This window comes from Chiloscyllium plagiosum, unplaced genomic scaffold (assembly GCF_037043375.1).
Source record: "Chiloscyllium plagiosum isolate Xiang-an unplaced genomic scaffold, Cpla_swu_hap1 HiC_scaffold_14, whole genome shotgun sequence".
Classification (NCBI taxonomy): Eukaryota; Metazoa; Chordata; class Chondrichthyes; order Orectolobiformes; family Hemiscylliidae; genus Chiloscyllium; species Chiloscyllium plagiosum.
The window spans coordinates 85,356,900-85,363,923 of NW_028270152.1; positions in this window are offsets into that span (position 1 = coordinate 85,356,900).

A 7,024-nucleotide genomic window follows, 5' to 3' on the forward strand; every position below is an offset into this window, starting at 1 on the left:
CAGGCAGTGACAGTGATTCAGCATCAGTCAGTGACAGGGATTGATCCTCAGTCAGTTACAGGGTTGAACCTCAATCAGGAACATGGATTGAGCCTCAGTCAGTGACAGGGAATGAATCTCAGTCAGTGACAGGGATTGAGCCTCAAATAGTGACAGGGATTGACCCTCAGTCTGTGACAGGGATTGAATCTCAGTCAGTGGTATTAATTGCATCTCAGTCAGTGACAGGGATTGAACCTCAGTCAGTGACAGGGATGGAATCTCATTCAGTGACTGGAATTGAATGTCAGTCAGTGACAGGTATAGAAATTCAGTTAGTGACAGGGATTGAACCTCAGTCAGTGACAGGGATTGAATCTCAGTCAGTGACAGGGATTGAATCTCAGTCAGTGAAAGGGATTGAATCTCAGTCAGTGACAGGGATTGAATCTCAGTCAGTGACAGCGATTGAACCTCAGTCAGTGACAGGGATTGAATCTCATTCAGTGACATGGATTGATTCTCAGTCAGTGACAGGGATTGAACTTCAGTCAGTGACAGGGATTGTATCTCACTCAGTGACAGGGATTGAATCTCATTCAGTGACAGGGATTGAATCTCAGGCAGTGACAGGGATTGAATCTCATTCAGTGACTGGAATTGAATCTCAGTCAGTGACAGCGATTGAACTTCAGTCAGTGACAGGGATTGAATCTCATTCAATGACATGGATTGAATCTCAGTCAGTGACAGGGATTGAACCTCAGTCAGTGATAGGGATTGAACCTCAGTCAGTGACAGATATTGAATCTCAGTCAGTGACAGGGGTGGAATCTCAGACAGTAACACAGATTGAACCTCAGTCAGTGACAGGGATTGAACATCACTCTGTGACAGGGATTGAACCTCTGTCAGCGTCAGGGACTAAACCTAAATCAGTGACATGGATTGAATCTCAATCAGTGACTGGGATTGAACTTCAGTCAGTGACAGGGATTCAATCTCAGTCAGTGACAGGAATTGAATCTCTGTCAGTCACAGGGATTGAACTTCAGTCAGTGACAGGGATTGAATCTCAATCAGTGACTGGGATTGAACCTGTCAATGACAGGGATTGAATCTCAGTCAGTGACACAGATCGAACCTCAGTCAGTGACAGGGATTGAACCTCCGACAGTGACAGTGATTCAGCATCAGGCAGTGACAGGGATTGATCCTCAGTCAGTTACAGGGTTGAACCTCAATCAGGAACATGGATTGAGCCTCAGTCAGTGACAGGGATTGAATCTCAGTCAGTGACAGGGATTGAGCCTCAGTCAGTGACAGGATTTGAGCCTCATTCTGTGACAGGGATTGAATCTCAGTCAGTGGTAGTAATTGCATCTCAGTTAGTGACAGGGACTGAACCTCAGTCAGTGACAGGGATTGAATCTAATCAGTGACTGGAATTGAATCTCAGTCTGTGACATGTATAAAAATTCAGTCAGTGACAAGGATTGAACCTCAGTCAGTGACGTGGAATGAATCTCAGTCAGTGACAGGGATTGAATCTCTGTCAGTGAGAGGGATTGAATCTCAGTCAGTGACAGGGATTGAATCTCTGTCAGTGACAGGGATTGAATCTCAGTCAGTGACAGGGATGGAATCTCTGTCAGTGACAGGGATTGAATCTCAGTCAGTGACAGGGATTGAATCTCAGTCAGTGACAGGGATTGAATCTCAGTCAGTGACATGCATAGAATCGCAGTCAGTGACAGGGATTGAATCTCAGTCAGTGACCAGGATTGAATCTCAGTTCGTTACAGGGATTGAATCTCAGTCAGTGACAGGGATTGAATCTCAAACAGTGACTGGAATTGAATCTCAGTCAGTGACCGCGATTGAACTTCAGTCAGTGACAGGGATTGAATCTCATTCAGTGACATGGATTGAATCTCAGTCAGTGACAGGGATTGAACCTCAGTCAGTGACAGATATTGAATCTTAGTCAGTGACAGGGATTGAATCTCAGACAGTGACAGGGATTGAACCTTAGTCAGTGACAGGGATTGGATCTCAGTCAGTGACAGGGATTGAACCTCTGTCAGTGTCAGGGACTATACCTAAATCAGTGACAGGGATTGAATCTCAATCAGTGACTGGGATTGATCCTTAGTCAGTGACTGGGATTGAATCTCAGTCAGTGTCTGGGATTGAATCAGAGTCAGTGACAGGGATAGAATCACAGTCAGTGTTGGAATTGAATCTCTGTCAGTGACAGGGATAGAACCTCAGTCAGTGACAGGGATTGAATCTCAATCAGTGACAGGGATGGAATCTGTCAGTGACAGGGATTGAATCTCAGTCAGTGACACAGATCGAACCACAGTCAGTGACAGGGATTGAACCTCAGGCAGTGTCAGTGATTCAACATCAATCAGTGACAGGGATTGATCCTCAGTCAGTGACAGGGATTGAATCTCAGTCAGTGACAGGGATTGAATCTCAGTTAGTGACATGGATTGTATCTCAGTCAGTGACAGGGATTGAATCTCATTCAGTGACAGGGATTGAATCTCAGTCAGTGACAGGGATTGAATCTCAATCAGTGACTGGAATTGAATCTCACTCAGTGACAGCGATTAACCTTCAGTCAGTGACAGGGATTGAATCTCATTCAGTGACATGGATTGAATCTCAGTCAGTGACAGGGATTGAACTTCAGTCAGTGACAGGGATTGAACCTCAGTAAGTGACAGATATTGAATCTCAGTCAGTGACAAGGGTTGAATCTCAGACAGTGACACTGATTGAACCTCAGTCAGTGACAGAGTTTGAACATCACTCAATGACAGGAATTGAACCTCTGTCAGAGTCAGGGACTTAACCTAAATCAGTGACAGGGATTGAATCTCAATCAGTGACTGGGATTGAACCTAAGTCAGTGACAGGGATTGAATCTCAGTCAGTGACTGGGATTGAATCACAGTCAGTGACAGGAATTGAATCTCTGTCAGTGACAGGGGATGAACCTCAGTCAGTGACAGGGATTGTATCTCAATCAGTGACAGGGATTGAACCTCAGTCAGTGACTGGGATTGAATCTCAATCAGTGACAGGGATTGAACCTGTCAGTTACAGGGATTGAATCTCAGTCAGTGACACAGATCGAACTTCAGTCAGTGACAGGGATTGAACCTCAGTCAGTGACAGCGATTGAGCCTCAAATAGTGACAGGGATTGACCCTCAGTCTGTGACTGGGATTGAATCTCAAATAGTGACAGGAAGTGAATCTCAGTCAGTGCCAGGGATTGAATCTCAGTCAGTGGTAGTAATTGCATTTCAGTTAGTGACAAGGATTGAACCTCAGTCAGTGACAGGGATTGAATCTCAATCAGTGACTGGAATTGAATCTCAGTCAGTGACAGGTATAGAAATTCAGTCAGTGACAGGGATTGAACCTCAGTCAGTAACAGGGATTGAATCTCAGTCAGTGACAGGGATTGAATCTCTGTCAGTGACAGGGATTGAATCACAGTCAGTGACAGGGATTGAATCTCAGTTAGTGACAGGGATTGAATCTCTGTCAGTGACTAGGATTGAATCTCTGTCAGTGACAGGGATTGAATCTCAGTCAGTGACAGGGATTGAATCGCAGTCAGTGACAGGGATTGAACCTCAGTCAGTGACAGGGATTGAATCTCAAACAGTGACAGGGATTGAACCTCAGTCAGTGACACGGATTGAATTTCAATCAGTGACAGGGATTGAACCTGTCAGTGACAGAGATTGAATCTCAGTCAGTGACACAGATCGAACTTCAGTCAGTGACAGGGATTGAAACTCAGTAAGTGACAGGGATTGACTCTCAATCAATGACCGGGCTTTACGCTCAAAAAGTGATAGGAATGGAATCTCAGTCAGTGACATGCATAGAATCGCAGGCAGTGACAGGGATTGAATCTCAGTCAGTGACAGGGATTGAATCTTCGTCAGTGACCGGTATTGACCCCCAGTCAGTGACCAGGATTGAATCTCAGTTAGTTACAGGGATTGAATCTCATTCAGTGGCAGGGATTGACGCTCAGACAGTGACAGCGATTGAATCTCAATCAGTAACTGAAATTGAATCTCAGTTAGTGACCGCGATTGAACCTCAGTCAGAGACAGGGATTGAATCTCATTCAGTGACATGGATTGAATCTCAGTCAGTGACAGGGATTGAACCTCAGTCAGTGACAGGGATTGAACCTTAGTCAGTGAGAGGGATTGAATCTCAGTCAGTGACAGGGATTGAACCTCTGTCAGTGTCAGGGACTATACCTAAATCAGTGACAGGGATTGAATCTCAATCAGTGACAGGGATTGAACCTCAGTCAGTGACAGGGATTGAATCTCAATCAGTGACAGGGATTGAACCTCAGTCAGTGACAGGGATTGAATCTCAATCGGTGACAGGGATTGAACCTCAGTCAGTGACAGGGATTGAATCTCAATCGGTGACAGGGATTGAACCTGTCAGTGTCAGGGATTGAACCTCAGGCAGTGACAGTGATTCAGCATCAGTTAGTGACAGGGATTGATCCTCAGTTAGTGACAGGGATTGAATCTCAGTCAGTGACAGGGATTGATTCTCAGTCAGTGACAGGGATTTAATCTCAGTCAGTGATAGGGATTGAATCTCAGTTAGTGACAGGGATTGTATCTCAGTCAGTGACAGGGATTGAATCTCATTCAGTGACAGGGATTGAATCTCAGTCAGTGACAGGGATTGAATCTCAATCAGTGACTGGAATTGAATCTCACTCAGTGACAGCGATTGACCTTCAGTCAGTGACAGGGATTGAATCTCATTCAGTGACATGGATTGAATCTCAGTCAGTGACAGGGATTGTACTTCAGTCAGTGACAGGGATTGAACCTCAGTCAGTGACAGTTGTTGAATCTCAGTCAGTGACAGGGGTTGAATCTCAGACAGTGACACAGATTGAACCTCAGTCAGTGACAGGCTTTGAACATCACTTAATGACAGGGATTGAACCTCTGTCAGAGTCAGGGACGAAACCTAAATCAGTGACAGGGATTGAATCTCAGTCAGTGACTGGGATTGAACCTCAGTCAGTGACAGGGATTGAATCTCAGTCAGTGACAGGAATTGAATCTCTGTCAGTGACAGGGGTTGAACCTCAGTCAGTGACAGGGATTGAATCCCAATCAGTGACAGGATTGAACCTCAGTCAGTGACTGGGATTGAATCTCAATCAGTGACAGGGATTGAACCTGTCAGTGACAGGGATTGAATCTCAGTCAGTGACAGGGATTGAGCCTCAAATAGTGACAGGGATTGACCCTCAGTCTGTGACAGGGATTGAATCTCAAATAGTGACAGGAAATGAATCTCAGTCAGTGCCAGGGATTGAATCTCAGTCAGTGACAGGGATTGAATCTCTGTCAGTGACAGGGATTGTATCTCAGTCTGTGACAGGGATTGAATTGCAGTTAGTGACAGGGATTGAATCTCAATCAGTGACTGGAATTGAATCTCACTCAGTGACAGCGATTAACCTTCAGTCAGTGACAGGGATTGAATCCCATTCAATGACATGGATTGAATCTCAGTCAGTGACAGGGATTGAACTTCAGTCAGTGACAGGGATTGAACCTCAGTAAGTGACAGATATTGAATCTCAGTCAGTGACAAGGGTTGAATCTCAGACAGTGACACTGATTGAACCTCAGTCAGTGACAGAGTTTGAACATCACTCAATGACAGGAATTGAACCTCTGTCAGAGTCAGGGACTTAACCTAAATCAGTGACAGGGATTGAATCTCAATCAGTGACTGGGATTGAACCTAAGTCAGTGACAGGGATTGAATCTCAGTCAGTGACTGGGATTGAATCACAGTCAGTGACAGGAATTGAATCTCTGTCCGTGACAGGGGATGAACCTCAGTCAGTGACAGGGATTGTATCTCAATCAGTGACAGGGATTGAACCTCAGTCAGTGACTGGGATTGAATCTCAATCAGTGACAGGGATTGAACCTGTCAGTTACAGGGATTGAATCTCAGTCAGTGACAGGAATTGAATCTCTGTCAGTGACAGGGGTTGAACCTCAGTCAGTGACAGCGATTGAGCCTCAAATAGTGACAGGGATTGACCCTCAGTCTGTGACTGGGATTGAATCTCAAATAGTGACAGGAAGTGAATCTCAGTCAGTGCCAGGGATTGAATCTCAGTCAGTGGTAGTAATTGCATTTCAGTTAGTGACAAGGATTGAACCTCAGTCAGTGACAGGGATTGAATCTCAATCAGTGACTGGAATTGAATCTCAGTCAGTGACAGGTATAGAAATTCAGTCAGTGACAGGGATTGAACCTCAGTCAGTAACAGGGATTGAATCTCAGTCAGTGACAGGGATTGAATCTCTGTCAGTGACAGGGATTGAATCACAGTCAGTGACAGGGATTGAATCTCAGTTAGTGACAGGGATTGAATCTCTGTCAGTGACTAGGATTGAATCTCTGTCAGTGACAGGGATTGAATCTCAGTCAGTGACAGGGATTGAATCGCAGTCAGTGACAGGGATTGAACCTCAGTCAGTGACAGGGATTGAATCTCAAACAGTGACAGGGATTGAACCTCAGTCAGTGACACGGATTGAATTTCAATCAGTGACAGGGATTGAACCTGTCAGTGACAGAGATTGAATCTCAGTCAGTGACACAGATCGAACTTCAGTCAGTGACAGGGATTGAAACTCAGTAAGTGACAGGGATTGACTCTCAATCAATGACCGGGCTTTACGCTCAAAAAGTGATAGGAATGGAATCTCAGTCAGTGACATGCATAGAATCGCAGGCAGTGACAGGGATTGAATCTCAGTCAGTGACAGGGATTGAATCTTCGTCAGTGACCGGTATTGACCCCCAGTCAGTGACCAGGATTGAATCTCAGTTAGTTACAGGGATTGAATCTCATTCAGTGGCAGGGATTGACGCTCAGACAGTGACAGCGATTGAATCTCAATCAGTAACTGAAATTGAATCTCAGTTAGTGACCG